Here is a 21719-nt window from a genome sequence, read left to right as displayed (position 1 = left end):
TTTAAAGGCATGTCAGATTGAAGGCAAAGTAAATGATAACAAATTGCACAAAGTAAAAATTAAGGCACTTAATTGCAAAAATAATAAATAAAAGCACTTGTTGAAAATATTAATAGGATTTAGTAGAGAAAAAATTGGCAATATTTTAGTGATGTGTGGATGCTTACAGTTACTTCTGCAAAACGTGGAATTGGAGGTGGTTGTCCTTTCTGTGAATTGTTTGACTTATCCTAAATTGTTCTATTTCATGGAAAAATCAGTGTGAGGCAGATCTTGCATTTTCCAGCTTTTGAAAAGTCAGCACATTATATTAGTTCATGAAGTTTTCATAAGGGGAGATTGGGTGAATTATAAAGAAACAAATGGGAAGTGTAATAATGGATGGAGCAGTGTTTAGAAAGCAACAAATTATGTTTTTTAAAGTTAAAACTCTTTAATGCTTTCTCCAGACCCATAGAAACATTATGTTAAACATGGAATATAGATATAAATGTAAAGAAAGCAACATGAAAGAAATGCTGTTAATCTTGGCAAGGGATCTAAAGTAAACCTAGGAAATGTGTGGTGTGCTGTGGAAATTTACTCATAACACAATGTGTTCCAGCAGTCAGTTGAATTTCACATCAAAACTGTCTGAATTACATTCATAGACACTTACAGTGCTTTTCTTAATGTAAGAGGAGGGAATTTGTTAGGAAACACTCCCTGTAGAAGTGAGAGAAGAGCCAAACTTTCCCTGCAGTGCAAGGTATGGTTCTGCCAGTGATGGGCAGTTTTATTTTGAAAGATGGTCTCCCTGCAGGAACTACTTTGAGAAAATAGTTTGCTCATCACCACTCTAAAGAGAAGGGAGAACTGAGATGAGTTTATTCAAACTGAGAATCTTCTTAGGAAGTCAAAAGGAAGCAGAGAAGATACAACAGAAAGCATGCTGAGCTACTGTGAGCTATTTGAATTTAGTTTAAATGTTTACGATAATTCATATTTTTGCTACCCTAGAGGGTCTTGATTATCAACAGAAAAGGTACTTGGATAAGATGTTACCTGGACCAAACACCTGGGAAAGCAATAACTTACAGGACAGTAAAATGCAGCTGCAACTCAGGCTGCATTTAATGACAGTAGTTGAAAAACACTATAAAGGTTATACACTTTGATCAAAATAGTTTCTATTTAATGGAGCATATTTTAGGAATGATGATAAATCAAATATAACAGAGACTTAGTCGGAGTCTTTGACTAGACTGTTTGGACTATATGAATACATAGCTGAGTAAAAAACAAACAAATTGAATCCTCCTCAAAAAAATCTTCAAATATCAGCATAGTTCTATACAGAAGCCAGTTCCAAGCTCAATTCCATTTGATGGAAAGAATTCCACTTGATGGAAAGCTTTCCATTAATTCCTCTGGGATCTGAGTTGGAGCTAGGATATGGCCAGCTTCTGTTCTATCAAAAATGTGATTTAGTTTTGAGGCCTGCTCTTCCCAGACACTTAGTGAGCAGTATGAAATTAAGTTTGAATTCTTGGAATTGGAAATGGTGCTGAAACATCAAAATGTTGAAAATAAAAGCAACTGTATCAGTAGTAGTTTTTGTGAAAGGGAGTCCCTAAGCATTATTTATTAAAAATTATAAATACTTTGAATGCAGATGGGAACTGATCTATATCTTTAGCTTACCTTCCTGTGAGTAAACCAGAAATTCTTTGGTAAATAGATTATTCTCCTTGGTTTTCTAGGGCATTATTCTTAGGTTTGTAATAACCTACAGTTCTAATTACAGTTTTGATGAAATGTTAACACAAAACTCATTTTTATCATGTGATAAAACTTGGCCAGAAAACTTGAATTTTTTTTTTGTTGGATTTTTGTTTGTTTGTTTGTTTGTTTGTTTTTGTTTCATTCTACTCTTTCTTTTGACCTTTACTCCTATGAATGGAAGGAAGTCTTAAATCAGAGGGTGAAAATCCTTAATCAGATGATCTCTGGAATCTTTATAAGCTGGTATGGATAGGTTTGATACATGGTAGCTGTGATAAGGAAATGCGGGTGAATAAAAAGAGAGGAATATATGTACATTGCAAACTCATTTTTAACCTATCCAACACAGAAACTGAGTCATTGCAGGAAGGTTGCCATGTAAATAAAAAATGCAGCAGCATCTTCTCACAGACCTTAATTCCTTAATTCAGTTTTAGCAATTCACTTTCTATCTTGTCCTACTGTGAAGGGCTGCTGGCCTGTGGGAAATACACTCCTGCCTTTTCCCTGAACACCAGAACTGTCCCTTGGGCATCCCTACGGGGTCCTGGTGTTTCTATACATCCTAAGTTACATTAGTGTTGTTGAAAATTGGAAAAGTAAAACAACCTTGTGCACTTGACTCTGACAAAACAGAAGATGAGTCTGATCTGATGTCCCGTGGAAATGAAACCTCCTCCTGTGTCCATGGAAGGGAGCAGAGAGGTTCCTGAGACTGTGGCAGAAGAGGGTGGGTCACAACCTCTGTTCTTTTGGCTAACCAGTGTTGAGACACTTGCAGGAAAAGTGATCCTTCTGTATCTTCCCAAGTGTGTCCTTTTCTCTCTTGCACTGTTCTTTATACCCAGGCCAATAAAATTTCCAGTTTGTTGGGATAGATGGATATTATTTTTATATAGCAGCATCCTCATTGTCATGATCCAAGATTAGTTTCCTTACATCCTCCAAAGGCAGGAATGTTTCAAAGGGGTTTTCTTTGGCTGTTGTGTGTGATATTTTTCAAGCAGGGAGCCAGTTTAATCAGGATCATTCATTCCTTTGTTAGTAAGTAATCTCAGTAAAATAGAACTAGCTGTTACTTAAATATTCAAAAGTATTTGCTATCTGAAACGACAAGCTTGCAGTTTGAAATGGAAGATGAGTAAATATTAATGGGAACATACTGTACTCTGCTCTAGCACAGCAAAATTACATATGGATTCATGTTGTACATGCAAGATAGTACATTTTGTTCTGGTTTAATCTGACAGAACTGTGCTCTCATTTTTGTACAGGATTGCACTAACCCCTTTGCATATTCTGTTGCTATGTGTGTACTTTAGAATTACATGCAGATGAAATTCTTTGGCCAGATATTTTCAAAATTCACTGAATATCTTTTTTTTATTGCTCCTGTGACTATAGAAGAAAATACCTTATAAGACCTGATCAGTGCAGATGTCACCCCTGATTCACTGGGGTGACATCTGCACTGAATATAGTGCATTATAGTTTTGATGCATTTACTGCTTTATCTTCGGGGGAAAAAGAAAAAAACAGTGATTCAAAGCAAATACTTTTCCAGGATCTGAAAGAAGAGAAATGTTTAAATTGAACATTTTCTTATGGATCCTGCATTGGTCACCAAGTGATGTCTTGTATCACTGCACTGCATACTGCATTTCTAAAATTCTACAGAGTCGATGCAATCTAAATCTGACTTGGTACCAAATAGGTTTTGATGCATAGCCAAAGATGACAGTTGCTGTTAGAACACTGAGATTGAAAAAATATGCCCCTCTCCTATCATTCATGGATGAGTTTGAAATAAATATATAAGTAATAGCTCTTTCTCAAATTTTGAGATACAAGTTGAACCTTGCCATAAGAAATAGTTTCCTAGTTTTCTTGCTGATTTCTTTTGGCTTTTCACCTTTCAATCTACTACAAGGAATTTTTTTTCTTTTCCAGAATACTAGTAGTACTGGAAAGCTTTCTTGCAGAAATAAAATGTTCTTGTTTTCTGACACTTAAGGTATTGCTTCCAAGTATTAAAACCATTCCATATGACGGACCACCAACAAGGACAGCACTGAAAACTTCGTTGGGCTGACTGTTTGAAGTACATTTCCACTTTGATTGGCTGGCTGAAAGAGTGCTCTTGGAGGGGTGGGTAAAAAACAAAAAGGAGCGAAGAAAGAAAAAGAGTTTATCTTTGAAGTGAGAAAATGTTTGCTTGACCAGTTAGCTTTCTACTTGACCTTGCTTCTTCTAAATTTTATGATGTTTACCAGTTTAAACTCACAACAAGGACAGCCTGAATTAGATAGATGGCACTAAGTAGACCGATTCTGGCAAAGAAATCTGGTGTTTCTAAACAAATACTAATGAAAATCTGCACTGTCAGACTTATGAGTGTTTAGCTATGTGAGGTAAGGTAGAAAACAGTGAGTGTTTCAAGTAGATGGGCAAGTTGTAATGCACAGGCTGCAGCTGTTACAGTCCTTTTAATAACTATTCTTTCTTTGGGTTGACTAGAAAGGTCTATTATAAAGTGAATGCCAAAATTGGGAGAATGAATATTCTGATAAATGCCTTGTTTTCCACAAAGAGAAATATTCTGGCTTGGTTTCTGCTTTTAGGGGGGGAAGCAGCATGGCATTAAAGTGTTAACTAAAAAAAAGGCAATGGAACCCAGGATCTGAATGACTTCAAGAATTAATATAGAAATAAATTGATGGAACCCATAATTCCACCTTTTTATTTGTAGTCAGACAGCAGTAACTGTTTGTGTTTGTTCTGTAAGTTTTTTGTATCATACCAAGGAAACTGTTACATGGACAGACGTTTTTTCCACAATTTTTCTCACCTACTTCCCAATTCCACCTGCTGCTGATTGCCATCCCCCTGCTCTGCCTCTGGAACTGTGAGTCACAGCCTGGTTTTGAGTATCAGCTGCTTGCTGGCTTCTGCCCCCAGTCTGAGCCTTTTTATTCCATTGCCAGCTAGTTTGCATCTAAATCACCAGAGAAATGGAGCACACCTTTTCAGGCTCAGAGATGAGTCATGTAAGGGACAAACTTATTTCAAATTAACACATCAGTGTTAACTTTTAAGAAGTTCTAATTCTGAGAAGGGAGTAAGATCTGTAGCTAGTGCATGCTTGCTACCCAAGTACATAAAGCTCCAGTACTCTTGAGGAACCTGACACTTGTGTTATTCTCTGGCATGACATTTTTGTTGATACCCTGAAAAAGCATTCAGAACTATTAAAAAGACTTAAGATCTTGAATCTCAATGTCTAGCTCTTCACTTAGAGATTATTTTTTGAATAAACAAACTGTTTTCAAGTGGGCATAAACTATTTCAGGCATTTTTCTGTAGTGAAAACACTCCACTAACGAGCACTTAGTGGTTTCATTTGTGTATTTGGAGAGTGAACTGATAAACTTAATTTTATCCAAGCACCAGAAGTGCAACTGCTGATATGTGGCTACATGAATTTCAGCATTGTGTTAGAAATATTGCTCTTCTGCTGAGTAAAGGAGTCCTCACTCAGCTGATACTAGAACAGCACAGATTTCACTGACTTGAATCCTGCAAGTAGTTCCATTCTCTTAGCTGGGACATCTTGTGTAAGTAACAAATTCTGAGGTCAGGTTTGTGGTACTCCATACTAATCCTACAGATGTTCATAATGAGTTTTAAATCACATTCAAAGAGTTTACAGCCACGTGTTTGTAAGGTTGTGTGAAGATAAAAAGCATTATTTGTTGTTTCTGTGGAAACTTAACTGAAGGTGATGTTAGGTTAGATTTTTAAATTTTTTTATACCTTTATATTTTTGTTCCCAGGTTTAATTTGGGCCTCTTTATTTTTAAGGGTGATTTTGTTTTGCTTATTTTGGTAAGGAAATTAGTTCCATAATCAAGCGAAATGTGTTTCTGATTAGGAGTGGAAGGGGAGAAAGGGATTCAGGGATTAAGACCAAATGAAAACCACTTACAATTTCAGGCAAAACTACTCTTACAGAAACTGGTACTGCATAAGTCAGGCATGATCCTGTTCAAACAATACTTTTGTTTTGGCTAATTGCTGGCTGGAAGTGTGTGACTAGCATATGCCCAAGTAATTATAACATTACTTGTGTGTGATAGGTTGCTTGGTGAACTGAAAACTGTTTTAACGTACTTTCGTTTGTTGGCAAACTGAATGGGGAACTGGCACTTTTTAAAGCACCAACTACCATTTTAAACTCAGGGTTTTGTTCTTCAGGGAAAATAGTGGAAGTGCTGTGTGTAAGAATTACAGACTTTCTTGTTTTCTATTACAACATTAATCCCAATGCTGCCAAAGGTCTCTGTGTGTAAATCATACTTACAGAAGCCAGTAGGTCTTCACCTTGTGCAGTACAAGAGCCTTCACAGGGAATCTGTAATAATATAGTTTCTGTAGAAAACACATTTTACATCATTTCAGTTTGGATCAAATACATTCTACGAGGCTGTAATCCTATTCCACCAAATTCTGTGGTGAAACTCCTTGGCCTGGGTCCTTAGTCCTTCTGTGGCTGTGATAATTCTGGCCTCAGCAGCTGGCAGAGGATTCCCAAGTAGCAGAAGCAACCCCTCATTTGTAAGGCTCTCCCCCAAAATGATTTCTCAAGGAAGAAAGGAGAATGGATCTAAGCTTTCAGGGATTTCTCTTATTCTTGCTCCCCTGGCAGCTGGACGGATACTGAGGCTGCTCCAGTGGATGATAAAGGGCTATGCATGTACTTATTTTCTACCTTTTTTCTTAGGCATATCTTTCAGGCCACAGATTCATGTTTATTCAGTTTGAGGTTGATCTATAGCAAAACAAAAAACTCTAAGTGCTTTGCTTTTATAGTGTCTCTACTGTGTGCATTTTTCATAAAAGACTGAATTTTTTAAACTCATGTTCAGTGTTTCATGTTCTGAGGTTTTCAACATCAGGTTTTCTCATACACATTTTTCAGTTTTTCACAACTGTCTTAAAGTATTTTTATTTTCTTTCTCCAAGGAGCAGGCAGAAGGATGTGTACTTGGGCAAATATTGTACTGTAAAGTCTTTAGCTCAATTCTGCTGCACTGAACTAGAATTAACAATATACATTCTTTACAGGAGACCAGTGATTAAATCACGAGAGGTTGATACAATGAAAGTGAATTTACCACTGACCTCTTCATGCCCCCAGTGCCCCCCCAGCAGTTGGCACATGTACTTATCCAAGAATTTTGACATTGATAAAGGCTTAGCTTCAGACTTCTAAATTAAGACTGAAAGGTCTAGAGGTAGCAGAATTGATCTCACACAGCTCTGATGTTCCACTGCTCTCATCTATCAATAAGAGTTCATTGAGATACAGTAGAGAAGTGCTTCTAAATCAAAAAGATACATTTCAAGTACTGTGGGAAATGCAATGCTTGGAACTGGAAAGTCATTCTTCAGATAGACATGGATGAAAGGATGTTTTAGGCTGATAAAGTCCAGTGGTTCATTAATCACTTTGTTTACACAACACAAGTACATTTTGGAACTGTATCCTTTCACTGATCTCAGTCAAGGCAAGAGCAGCTTGGGTTTAGTTTTTTGATAATATGGCTAAATTTATTGAACTTCTTGATGTTTGAACTTCTCTTAAATTTTGCACAGATGAGAAGATAGAATTGTATTGCTGAATTTTTCATGAAGGATGAATGTGATGTATTTGACTTCTTTTTTTCCTTCTGTGCCATTTCTGCCACAGATAACATTTAAAGACCCATGAGAGTTTATAGCAGCTTATCCCTCTTAACATGGAAAGCCTTAGTGCAGAAATGAAGGAAATATCAGTTTATAGTGTCTCTGGAATAATGATTAATAAAATGCCTGCTTGACAAAATGATTCGTTCTGTGTAAGGTGTTTCTGATAGAATTATGTTGTTTGCAAGGCAGTGGATAGTTTAAATGGAATTTACATGGTAGAGAATGTGGATAACATCCCTCACATGCTTGACAGTCATCCTTCCAGGCCTGTCCAGCATGGGAGGAAGATTTATAGTACAGGCTGGATGTCACAATGACCTTTTTAGTAGAGATGTACTTGAACCTAAATTTCTTCCAGTTCATATAGCACTAATGTGGAAGAGGCAGGGGGAAATCTTTTAAAAATCTGCATATCTTGGCTTTGTTTCTAGAAATATTTAAAATTGTGCTTGATTTCATTAACACTTGCATAATGAACTAGCCTTGGGACAGATAAAGAACAATCTCTGTACCACTTCAAACAGTTATTTCACTTTGCACTGTTTCAAAATAAGTGTCAGCATTGCTAGTAAACCTAATTTATTTCTACTATTAAACTTCAAAAGCTATTTCTCACAAGGAAGAAAATTACATACATTAATTACCAATTTTGGCAGTAACAGCAAAAATGGTAAATGTAAGTTCTTGAAAGGATCACTGCTGACAACTGTATTTATTATTTTCAGGGCTTAGAATGTGTTACAGGTTGTGATACTGTAGGATCTGAATAATTTTAATGCTCCTAATGTGAAACAAACTATGCCAGACTTCACAACACACATTAATAATGTGCTTTTGATATAATGACAAAATAAGGGGACTGCCTCTTGTATTTCCCAGCTTTCAGCAACAGTCTCTTTTGATACCTCATTCAATAAAAGTGTGTTTATGTGATCCAGCATAGCCAGGAAGGGCGGGAGCTCTTCTTTAGTGACTGGATTCTAAATCTTCATTGCTGTTTCATAAATAACTCCCTCAGTCTGTGAGGGGGAGTTATGCCTTTGTTACTTGGGTATGTTAAGAAACTGCGAAGGTAATGATTGGTGAAAAGGAAAGAAGGAAGAAGGTCAAGCATATCTGAACAGAGGAAAATGCCACTATTCAGTGTTTTTGTCACAGAAATCAGAACTGATTTACAGAGCAAGCTGTAGATGGGCAAGAATGATTGACCTTCAGGATCAGAATGATTCTAGGTAGCAAAAACACTACAAGAAATTTTCTAATCTTTTTAAACCATTACCCCCAAGAAAGCACTGAAGGTTTGGGTCCAAATTCCAGCATGCAGGATATCCTGTGAATGCCAATAGATTCTTTTTTTTTTTTTTTTTTTTTTTTGGTGTCTGAAACTATTGACAGAAATAAGGGCTTGCATGTGATTTGAGGCAATAGTTGAAGGTGCTCAGTGCTTCCTTGAGTCTTTTTTGTGGTCTTTGGTAAAGAGTAATGCTATACTTGAACATTAGCCTGCAGTACTTTAATGTGCTTGACACAAATTGTAGGTTCCATGTTTTGGGGAGTGATTGGCAAATCAAACCTTCTCCCCACACACGCTTTGCTATAGACAGGCAACTGTTATACTGATTCTTGGTCTAGAAGGAAAGGCAGTGAGACCTCAGAGAACTGGAAACAATCTGGACTTTTTTTTAATACTCTAAGACTATAAAACTTGACCTCTTGCCACTTGAGCCTATGTAATCTAGCTTTATAAAATTATCTCATTGCTAGTAAATTTTTTGTTTGTGTTATTATGCTATGAGATATTTTCGTGCTTTGATGGTGTAAGCCTTTCTTCAGTTAACATTTTTATGTTGCATAAGAGCAAAAGGACTTCTAAAAAGGCACCAAACCTTTAACTGATTTACAGGTTCATGAAGCAGACTAGAGTATTTACACATGGGTGAGAAAAATTACTTGTAATAGGCTGCTGTATGATGTGGGATGTTTTTGTAGTTTTTAAAATAGCCCTTGGGAGATGGTTGCAATTGTAAATACAAGATATGTTCTCTTTTACCTGATTATTTAGGCTTTGGTCCAAAAATCATAGTAATTTCAATAGACTTTGGATCAGCCCTTCATTTTTTAATGCAAAAGGAGATTTGCCATTGGTTCCAGACAGATTGGATTCAGGTACCCCAGAAGAAATACTATAGACTGTTCAACCAGGCCATTACTGGGAACTGGGATAGCTGCTACAGAGCACAAGCATCACTGCAGCCTTGGTGTTCTGCAAAAAGACAAGTACAATGTTATTTGGGTTTTTTTCAGATTTGGTGTCCAAATGATGTGTGAAGACTTGCTAACTTTGTTAATTTGATCCAACTGCTGGATTTGGTGAAGATCACTGAATTTTCTGTGGCATATACAAGCAAACCTACTTACCATGAGTGTTGAAATGAATCCTATGTGTAAAATATTTGATCTCTTTCATTAATTGTGTTGAAATTACCTAAAAACCACTAACAAATTATGGTTTACTACTCCATTCTCATATCCAATCTTTGCTAAAAATATACACATTTGCTTATATATGTAGCATATAAGTCACTGATCTTCCTTTGTATAAGTAATATAGTTGTATATGGCATAAATCTGAAGAAACAAGGTGTGTTCTTTCAGACAGCTCAAATAATGCCTTATAACATCAACACAACATATGGCAAAATACCTTTTATTTTTTTTTTTTACTGTTTGGAAAAAAATACTTAGCATGCATCAGTTTTACTTACAAGAAATACAGTGTGTTGGCTTGAATGTTTTTTGGTATTATTAATAGGTGATGTAAAATATTCAAATATGAGAATATAATACATGAAATTTTACCACCTTTGAGTGCTGACTTCAGTTGTAACTATTCAGGGCGAAGCATTCTAATGTATGAATCAGAATTATATCCTAAGTCTCTTATTAAAGTACTAAGGGTAAGTTTTAAACTTGTCCTGCCCTTTTTATTCCTTTTGAAAAAGATTTTGTTCTCTTTTTGCAGGTATTTTTATACTTTACAGTGAACTTGCCAGTTAATGTTCATTCTTATCCTGCTTCTTCAATATCTAGGCTATATGATAGTCTGTTTTTCTCATACTTTCAGCTCTGCATTCTAATGAATGTGAGTCAAAGAAAAGGAGGCTGAAAATATTTCTTATGAATAGTCCTTTTTCTATGCAGTTAAGTGACTTCCTTTTAATGAAGGCTATTGCCCCAAAATAAGTTTCAAAAAGGATGTCTTTTGGGTGTCAAAGGAGGTTATCATCCTTCCAAGATGTAATTTTAATTGAAGAGATCTCCTGTGCTTTGCTATACAAGAGACCAAGGTCCTGCATACTGAAGGGAGGCTTTGCTGGCAGCACCACGGAGACTTCCTGAGAATTGGTTCCACATATGTTTGTTAATATTTTGGTGAGTGTGGACAGAAAATTTGGAACACTGTCTAGAGCAGATAGGATAGATGACTTCTTGCACAGACCTTACAGTCTAGGACCCAAACACTTATGCACATGCATAACTTAATTCTTGTGAGGACTCCCATCTACGTCAGAACTACCCACATGAGTGAAGATGCACATGTGCAAATGTGTTGGCAGGATCAGGACCTCATTTCCAGCCCTGCTCTTTGGAATTCCATGGTTAAACTGCTGTAAGGCCCCCAAAGAGAGAGAGCACCTCTAGGGAAGATCTGGATATCTCCTGTTCATATTGCAGTGAGTGGAAGTTGAAATCATTTGTTGTAATATGATGGGGCCAAACAGGTCTTCCTCTTTCATAGCTCAGATGTGTACTGATTTAATAACTCTCCCTACTCCAACCTTGTCGTAAAGCTTACCATGAATTGCAATCAGTCTAGTTTACATTTTAACCACTACTTTTTCTTAAATGAGGGACTCGGAACCATTTTTGCAGATTGACGACATCAGAAGATTTTCCAACTTAATGAAAAAATCCAAATGACCACATAATATTTTCAAAGAACAGGCTGATGGAGGCTGGCCTGTTGTCAGAAAAATAGTGTATGAATTAACTCTGCTACGTTATGATTTAATTTAAAATTAACTTACGGTTTGTTGACAACATTCATATTTCATAGAATAGGTGTAGGGTGCAAGCTTTCTGTATTTCCTACCATGAAGAAAAAAACCCATTAACTCTGACATCTGTTTTTAGCACTTTCCTTCATATTTTTGGATGAATGCCTGGCAAAAGCTGGAAAGCGACTAAGAGATCAACCAAAGATGGCCTAAGGGCCTGTTCCCAGCTGGTACGACATCTGGAATGTTATATATAGTGGATAAATTCAGAGTTGTAGTTTAATAAGATTGGTATTCAAGCGTTCGGCCTACAGCAAAGGAAAGGACAGTGAAGCTGACAGCCTGCATGGTGCATAATATGTCAAGGTGTCTGAAATATAATTTGCTGGGTTTTCACTTTCATTTTGGCAGATCCCTTATGCTTATGTATAAACTTTCATCTAGTATTGTTTTGAACCCTTTAAAAAATAAAGGGTGAAGTCATATTGGTATTATATCCAGAATCTTATCTTTTCACTAAGCTTAGAGTATGTCTGGGTTTCTCTCTTTTTTTCCTAGGAAAAAAGTGCTAAAGACAGATTTTTATGAGCTGACTAGAAATAACTTAAGCTGCTACCTTTGCAAATTTTAAATATATGCAGTCTTTTATAGTGAAGATTTTACAGAATCATAAAGTATTCAGGAATCTAGACTTGTGCTCTATGGAGCCATACTTGGAAGATTTATGTCTCAGAAGGCCTTTTTTTTTTTTTCTGTTTAGGGTTTAGTTAATCTTCGGACTGTCTAATCTCCAAACTGTAATTGGATGTGTTGCTAGACCAGCCCAACAAAGTTGTAGGAAGGGATCAGGGCAGGGCTGCCTCCTTACAGCAGCTCTGAGCATGGTGATGCTGGGTCACAGAATGAGCTAAAGGTGATTTCTATTCGCAGCCCTGCAACTGCACTGACCAGACAGTGTGCCTGTAGGTCCCTCTACTTTTGGATTGCATTTGTATGTCCCAGTATAAGGCTGAACCTTGCAGATGTTTTGCAGTGCAGCCCAGAAGAGGATAAAGGCTGTGTGCCATGTCCTGCAAGGTGCAAACCTCATGGGACTGGAGACAGACAGTGATGTGAGGGAGTTTGCTGAAGCATCTCTGTGTGGGGCTGTGCTGTTCTGCACGTGGTCCCTTTCTGTTTTATGGCACTATGGGATTCTCTCTTTGATCTACTTCTTTCCTGTAGGATGCTGAACCAGGGGAGTCTGTGAGACTGCACTTCTGATCTGGGACAGGACTGGCAAGGGAGCGTGCAGTGGAGGAGGGCGTAGGGTGTGAATTGTGACTGGGCTGTTATCTAAGGCCTTATTCCTCTGGTTTTTTTTTAAAAAAGGTTGATAATTCCTCGGCACATTGGTAATTTCTATATTATTTATTGCTATGCAACATCTTGTAGGTGAAGATAGGGTACTTGAATGTGATTTGGCAGGAGACCAACAGAGTGCAGGAGGAGGTGGACCTAGAGAGAGAGTAGAGATGACTTTTGCAGCTGCACTTTGGTAGTGGTTTGGGTCTGGAGGTGGGAAGGCTGGCGAGGAGAAAACTGATCTGTCTGCAGGGTAGTGTCACTAATTGCTGTTTAGCTGTTGGGGATGTCAACAAAATCTTGCTATAAACTTGTGTGTGTAGTGCAACTGAAGCTTAAAGATCACACAAAGCAAGAACAGCAAAACCTGTTCATTCCTTGATAATATAATATGCAAATATTTAGTTGTTATAAGTAGCAAAACAGGAAAAAAAGGAGCGATTACCTTGCAAATCCTGTGACTGTCTCCTTCTTGCCTTATCTTGTGCTCAGTCAAACTTACTCTGTCTTAGTGAGTTTGGGGATAGCTAGAGAAATCCCTGTTTACTGCATTCCCCTGCTATGCAAAATAATGGTAACAAAATCTAATTCTAGGTAGTCCTTACAAAGGTAACATACTTGAAAAGAACAGATACTCTTGGGAGAAGAACGTGGTACCTCCCATCAAAGATTGCAAAGTGTTTATGTCTGCTCTATTCTTTTCCCTTTGGTTTGATTCCACTTCTGTAGTACCTGCTGTTACAATACTTTCTATCTAGTAGTGGTCTGAGTATAGTGTAATATTTTTCCATATATTTATTGGTTACAGAATATTTACAGTTTACTCAAAATTTTTCAAACTGAATATCATGAATATTACTTTGCCTTTGGGGTTGCTACTGTTATATTTTGATCTTAGTTCTCCCCTGATTCTTCTGCTCTTCTGTCCAAACAGCCCCTGTCATGTACTTTCACAATCAAGTCTTTCACAGGCACTCCAGTAGCCTAATGGGTCTTCCCAATCTCAGGCAGCTGTTTTCCTACTAGAATAATTTTCACTTTTTTCCAGTCTGTGGGTAATGCATTTAGAACAAAGTGGCCACCTAAACAAACACTGTGTTAAAGTGAAATGTGATGTTAGCACCACAGTCTTGGGTGATTTATACAGTAACGTGTTGCTCAGTCTCATGTTGCTGTTAATTTAAAACTGGAATAATCTGATGAAAACAAGCCAACAAATATGTAATGGGATTGGAAATGGGAGAGGGGGCTCTACTGACAACTTTAAATCTAAGACAACTAGCTGTCTGCATAAACTGTTGTTTGTAGTGCAGATCAAACTTATGTTCCTGTTATCTGTACAGTTAGAGATTAGGTGAATAATATTAAACCATATGGAATAGATATTAGTTTACATAAATGGTGTGGATTTAGTTGGAGGAGTATTTTCAGACTGAAATGAAGGATGTGCTTCGTTCTTGGTTGGAATTTAATAATCATCTTAAAACAACTGTGTACTTTCTAGAAGAGAACTATTATCAGCACTATCTGTCTATTAAAGACCATTTTGTATACGATTTTGTTACATTTTATACTTTGGGTATGAACTGTTAGTACCAGGAACAGAAGGAATTTATCTTTCATACAATACCTGTGTAACTTCTTTGGTAAGTGAGTTTACACCATGCAATATTAATATGTTTCTACACCTAAGTACTTTGTCCCTGCAATGACAGAAAGTATTTTTTTTTATACCCCTTTGTATTCATGGCACACACTTCTGCAGATGCCATTACTTTGAAGTGAAAACACTCTTATTTGTTAAGGAATATTTGCTTGTTTTTGAATGAAACAATGCTACTAGCAATCATGTAAACCACTCTGTAAATGGAATTTTAGCAGAGTATGATGTGTACTTTTGCCTTCAGGAGGTTGATTATTATTTGTTATAATTCAAGAAGGTGTCAAAACTACAAGAGCTTCAATGCAGTCACATTGGGGGGATTTTATAAGAATTCTGTATAGAACTTTGAAAGAACTGCACATGAAATCATAGCTCTGATAGCAGGAATTTTTAACAAGTCTATCAAAACAAGGGTGGTACCAAGTGGCTGGGGAATAGCTAATGTAATACTGAAATATACAGAAGGGAAAGAGCCAGGAAACTCTGACCGTGTCTGTCTGATCTTAAGTGTGTGAGGCTTTGGAATGCTTTTAGAGGAAGGAATAATTAATAACAGAAAGGTAAATGAAAACTAAAAAAAAAAATGGATTTATCTGGAAGATCAAATCTATCCTAACTCATTTAATACTTTTGATGGGGTTGGTTTTTTTCTTTGTCTTGTTTTGATTTGGGATTTTTTCCTTAAATGAGAGGAATATAAGAGACCTCATTTATCTGGACTTTGGTAAAGCAATTTGATATAATGCCACACTGAAAATTACCTTCGAGGAGATGTAGTATGATGTGTGAAGTGGGAAATGAATAAGGAATGGGAGAGAAAGATGATAACTGATGGTGCTGAAAGAGGAATACTAGTCTAGAAAGAAATTACACACTGGGTTGCTCTGGGACTGGAGTTGCTTAATGTTTCATTAAAGACTGGGACAAAAAAAGAGTAAGATTGGGCTCATTACACTTCATGTAAGTGAAGATAAGATAAAGTTGGGAGGAACTGTCACCACAGAGGAGTATGAGAACAGTACAGTAATAACTGGATGATTTTGAAGGTGGGAGTAATGAAATCAAGTGCATTGTCATGCACATAGAGACTATCAGGAAATACTTCTTTGCAGAGGTAGTAAATGGAAACAAGATAGTGTAGGACTCTGTTCTACCTTACTAGTATTGCTGAGGTCTAATATGGAAAATAACATTCAGAAAACAACAGGAAAAGTTTATCAACCTGATTGGGAAATGAACAGCTTATTATAAAATAAGTTTATTTTTTATAGTGGCTGAAGAAAGGTGTTGATGACATGATTGCTGCCTGTCACTGTATGAGGCTAGAAAAGGAGCAGCAGTGGTATTTCAAGACACTGTGGGCACACCAATGAGTGTATTGGCCTTCAAATAATCTTACTGTGGAAATTAGAGGGAGAGTTTTTGGCCATAGTGTGAGTAAAGTTCTGAGGTAGCTGCCCAGCAGCAGTATTGAGGGAGAACAAACTGATGTCCTTCATTAGGATACACAATCTTTTACAGAAATGTGATACTGTCACAAGTCTGTACTTGGAGCCTCAGGAGCTCCATTCCAGAACTGCATTTTTTGGAGTACCAGTTGCAGGAAAATGCATGCCATGCGCACGTATTTCAGTTGTTTATTGCATTGGCAGACAGAAATGGTATCTCCAATATTTAACTAGTTTGTGCACGTTATTTTGTGTGCTTTTATAAATATTTAATAACTGATATACAAAATTAACAGTAGATTCAGGGACATTCCTAGCTTGTATTACTTGGTGAAGTATTTGTACTTTGCTCGTTTGGATTTTTATTTCCTTATTACAGTAATTTTTCTTAGCAACCTTTATAGTTATTAACCTCTGTTTAAAATAAAATTCCTTCCATTAACCCAGAATTTCATGGATGACATGCAGAGATGAAGAAAATTTCCAACTGGTTTTGCCAGTGAGCAGGAATGCATATGCATTCATATACTATTCAAGTTAGCTTGGCAATAGCACTGTAACTTTATAGGTTTATATGCTTATACTATGATAGTTCCTGCTGTTTTAAGTATTGTCCAGAGGGTATAATTTCTTAAATGAAAATTGTTTGAAACCATTCATTTTTTGTGTGACAAGTGAAGGTATCAATTACTTATTGCCTGTATGGAATAAGAAATGTTAACAAAACTCAACTTCTGAACCTCCTGATTGGTAAATTCTTGGCTGCCATGTTAAAAGATCATTGTTGTGAATCAAGAAAATGCTCTGTTTTACTCTTTCAATGTCACACATAGGACACAAAAATAGGAGAACAATAAAAAGGAGAAGGTATTTGAGAATATGTACAATGTATTACAATTTAATTCCAGTTGTCATTAAGCATGGCATTATGGCAGATCTACCCACTCCCTCCTTTTGTCCATCTCTGTGCTTTTGTCTGGCCTTATGTTTTCTGCCTGGAGATTTGGTGCCAGACTGCTGAAAGTAGAAGCACTGGGTTTTCACTGTGGGAATTCTGCTTACTTCAATGAGTCTCATTTTAAATCATGATACAGCTTTCTCTTTCTTTACATAAAGGTGTGACATTTTATAGCTCACACGTTGAAGGCCGTTGCACTGAAACTTTGATGTGTGTAGTGATAACAGGATTGTGCCCTCAGGATTCTAGAAACACAGAGAATTGAGTGTAGGTCTATTTTAACTCATTTCTGCCTCTGAGACTGGAAGAAGAGTGGGGCACTGCTGATTTCCAGTGCAATTAGGCTCTATCTTACACATGATACTTTTTGAAGGATCTGGTTGATATAATGAAAGATTTATATCAGTTGTAAGCTGTGTACTTTAAATCTTCTGCCCCATATATCGTATGATTGAATTTCACATTTCCCTTAAGCCTGGGATTTTCATCCAGAGGGTCTCTAGGCTTGTTTTGGCCTTTCTAAGGTGCAGTTAAACACTAAGCTTCAGGCAGGAGGGTGACAGCTTATAGCTGTGAAACAGTAAAGCTTAGCTGTGTGTCAGCTGAACCTGACTTTTTATAGAAGTGATTGAAACTGTTCAAATATTTCTGCTGAGATGAACTTGTTGGAGCATGGACAATGATTTTGTCTTGTAACAAAAGCCTTTCAGTTCTTTGGAGACAAATTTTGAACAGTTTTTCTGAGGTGGAAGAGTTCCTTTATAACACTGTGCAGGGAAACAGTGTTAGGTAGATCATGCAGAATTACCAGACAGGTGTGTCCCATGCCTGAGTTGTTAGTTCTACTTTACCTGGCAGTATTTTGGCCTAAAGTCATAAATAAAATAAAAGGTGACACAGAAGCATGGAAGCAAAAAACTTTTGTTTATCTTAGAGGTATTTCCAATCAGTTGCCCTCAAATAGTTCTGACTAGTTATGGGAGTGATTTTGCTATTCCACATTTCTGCCAAGCAGAGGATCATATGAAAATAAACAAATTTTACTAGTCTGAATGCTTTAATATAATTTTTTAGTCGTTAAAATAACATTTGTAATTTTTTTCTGAAAATACTTTTTTTAATCATTTGTTAACTTACTCAGAAATGTACTAGCATGTGCAACATTTACCTTTCTGAAGAGAAAGGGCTGATCCACTTGACACAAGTAGCAAAGCTCCTCTGCACAACCTTACAAATCTTCACTTTGTAGATAAGGTCATTCGAGGATACTTTGTGGTTGCTCACATTTGAACAGAAATCACTATTAACGTTGAATTGAGATAAGAGTTTGCCAGCCATAAAATGAATGGCTTAAAAATTGGCCAGCTATTATGGCTACTTTTTATCTGTGACCTGAACAAGGAGGATGTTTGAGACATCTTCTGTGTGTTTTGAGGTAATGCCCAGGACTCTCATAGGTGGTGGCTCTGAATGGACAGAGCAATTAGGGAGCCCCACTGTTGTTTGGGTCTGGGTGACTTCTCTGGCTTTCAGGGTCTATCTGCTTAACTCCATTTTTAGTCTGGTCTCTTATTAAGACTTAGTTTCCCTCATGTATTCAGCATCTCATGCATTGAGGCAGAACTTTGAGGGTTGGATCCCTTGTCATGTGAGAAAAGCTAAGATTTCCATATTTAGACCCAGACAACGGTAAAGTCTATTCTGCATGTTTTGGCTTTGCAGGGCTTCAGGGCAAAGGAAGATTTGTTAATCCATATCTCCTCTCTGTAATTAGTGCTTTTGTAAAGTGCTGTAAGATACTGGGTTGGGTGGTGCTTCACAAAGCTAATAGATTTCTTACATCATTACAGAACACTTAAACCATTTCCTGAACGTGCCCTCTGAAGAGTTCTATAGGTGTATGCCCCACTAAACAAAAATACAGACAATGAAACTGGTTTCTGTAAATTTGTTGTTTTGGCATTATTTCAAGATTTTTAGTAGGCTGTATTGTGAGAATACAAACTTCAGTGTATGTTACTCATAAATCTGGAAGTGCTGTGGTTTCTAAACGGCAGAGTAATGGACTTGGGAGGTCTTTAACTTTTCTGAAACTGATATTTTAAAAGCTTCATGTGTATTTTGGTTGGAATTTTTTATGAAACTATGTCAGATTGGTGCTAGATGTCAGTTAGAAATGGACATGGCCTTTAACACATCCCCTCCAATCAAAGTATGGTCTGATAACCAAAGAGTAGAGGTATCCTTGAGAAGAGTTGATGTCAATCTACTTGGATACTAAGTTCACTGCAGGCTTGTGTTAGGAGTCCTTGATGGAAGACCAGAGGCAGGAAATGTGTGTGTGTGTGTTTAGGGATTTGCAGCAGTTTCAGTGACAAATGTTTTTGTACTGCTCTTTTAAAAGACCTTTCTTTAATGCACATCTAGAAATGCAACTCATTGACTTTGATAGCTTTGTTTAGAGGATCCTTCCTTTCCTGAAAGGTTATGAATTCATGGCAGACCTAAAATGTGGGTGGGAGACTGTCTTTTCTTGCTACTATGTGTTCATAGTAACAAGCTTTTGTGGGGTACATGGAATTACAGGGTAAGCTTTTGAGCTTGTTTTTAATCCAGTGTTACAAAGCAGAGTGTATAATTGCTCAGGATTTCATTTTAAATAAAATATTTCTCTTATCTCTGTAATTTTTTTTAAAGCTATCACTTGGAGATAGTCTGGCTTCAGTTGGAAATAAAAATTTACTTCAAGGCAATAGTTGTTAATATATTTGCTCAAAGCCACTCACTAATGGGTTTCAGTTTGATTTATAAAACAGTTCTCTCTTATCGTACAAACTTTAATAGTTAGCTTTTGTTCATGGAGGACTGAGGGAGTGAAGTCAGTTTTCACTGAGACAACACTACTGAAATAACAAAATGAACAAGCTATGACTGAAAAGAGCCTTAGATATAAATGTTGTGATTGTGACAGGGCTAATGTTTGAATTTATGAAAGAATTTATATAAGTAATATGATGTAATGCTTTCAGAATTTAAAAGAAAATAATTTTTTTCTTAGATCAAAGGATTCTGAGTAATTGGTTTGAATATGTGAACAAGAACATACAAAGTTAGCGTATGAAAGAGTAGTAGAACCCAATGTGGCAATTTTAAATGCCGAGTTAGGGAAGTACTCAGTGTGCACAGGCTCAGCACAACTAAGGAAGTTTGCAGACTTTGGGGCTTTCATGACTGTGGTGCATTTCTGGATGCACAGGTTATTTTCATGCTTGGTTTTCACTTGGCAGTGGGATTGCAATGGTTTTCAGGTGTACACCTCCCCTCTCTAACTAGAAGCCGCTCAATTTGGCTTTTATTCAGTGGGGTGGGTATTGGAGACTAGATGGAAGCACAAGTCAATGCAGAATGTTACTCTCAGGTCACCCACACTGCAGTGTACTGTGCATGGAAGGTTACCAGGCTGAATTTGCTTCCTGGCCTTTGAGTTCTAAAGTCCATGTTCACAGGTTTGTAGAGGGTGGTTGCAGTTGGGATCAGCTCTAATCCAGCAGACAAGATCAGCTGCAATGCTGCTGTGGGCTGCACTGCATTTGTATGTTAAAGTTCTGGAGGTTTCAGTGGAGAGTTCTCAAGTGCTTTTTGCTATGAAAGGTGGTTTGAAGCTTATGGATAATCTATGTGTGATAGATGGCTTGAGTAGGTTTCACTGGGTGGTGGTATCAGCTTGAGCAGATTCATATAATTTGCATATGTTCATGGTCTACATAAGCATAAGACTGCTAAAGGTATCAATTCCCCAGAAATAACATCTAAGCTGCTATTTTTCTGCTTTCATAGGAAGAATTTAGTGCTGAGGTCCATGGTAATAACTTTTGGAAAATCTGCCTATAGTTGATTGTGAAAGTACTTTAAATAGCTATGTTGACACTAATAGTAAATATTGTCATGGTCATAAAATTGGTCCTGGTATTTTCATAGACAGTAATGTATTTCTTCAAATTTTTATTCAGTCAAATTTTCTCTGAATAGCACAGGGTGTTACTAAAGACTTTGGAGTGAAAGGAAGGAGTCATGGATCTTTCAGCACTGGTGACTCTGCTTTTGGAATAGTTGAGATTGTATGTAGTTACCCCCACTTGGTCCAAGGAGAGGTTGAGTTCTTGCTGCTTGCAAATGAAATGCTTTTATCTACATTGACATTTAAGTAGGTGTTGAAATAAAGATTAACACAAGCAGGGTGGAAATGGCACCTCTTCCTGTAGGGCAGGAATAGTTCCATAGCAGTAGGACTAGGGAGCTGATACTGGGGTTCCCAGCCTATAGGGCGGGTGTTGATGCTCCTGATAGAACAAAAACACCCACTGAAATTCGTGGGAGCTCATATTAAAGATCGAAGGATACAGATCTGTATTTTTTGATACAGCAGGATTGACAGAGTTTCTGCAATACAATATGAGAAGAAAGGCAGAACTGTTTCTCTTCTGAAGTCTATTGACTATAGAGGCTGGAGAACCGTGGTGCTAGTACACCTATAAAAGTACATTTCAGGGAAAGGAACAAGATGTAATCTTTAAAAAATGAGTAGGTTTTGTGGTACCTTTCAAAGGGATAATGGAACAGACTGACAGGAAAAAAATACAAACCATGTATTGCACCTAACTGCTGAAAAAAGTGGATTTTTTCAGTGTCTGGGATGACTCATACGGTGATAGGGATTAGAGTCTTTATTTTCCAGC

General features: G+C 37.1%; 1 protein-coding gene across 1 annotated transcript in view; it reads left to right on the top strand.

Annotated features, from left to right (window-relative positions):
- ADAMTSL3 (ADAMTS like 3) overlaps window positions 1-21719 on the top strand; it is a 179355-nt gene that overhangs the window by 35370 nt on the left and 122266 nt on the right. The window lies entirely within an intron of this gene.

The sequence above is a fragment of the Manacus vitellinus genome, unplaced genomic scaffold (genome assembly GCF_001715985.3).
Source record: "Manacus vitellinus isolate BGI_N305 unplaced genomic scaffold, ASM171598v3 scaffold_16_pilon, whole genome shotgun sequence".
Classification (NCBI taxonomy): domain Eukaryota; kingdom Metazoa; phylum Chordata; class Aves; order Passeriformes; family Pipridae; genus Manacus; species Manacus vitellinus.
This window is presented reverse-complemented; position numbering and strand designations above follow the sequence as displayed.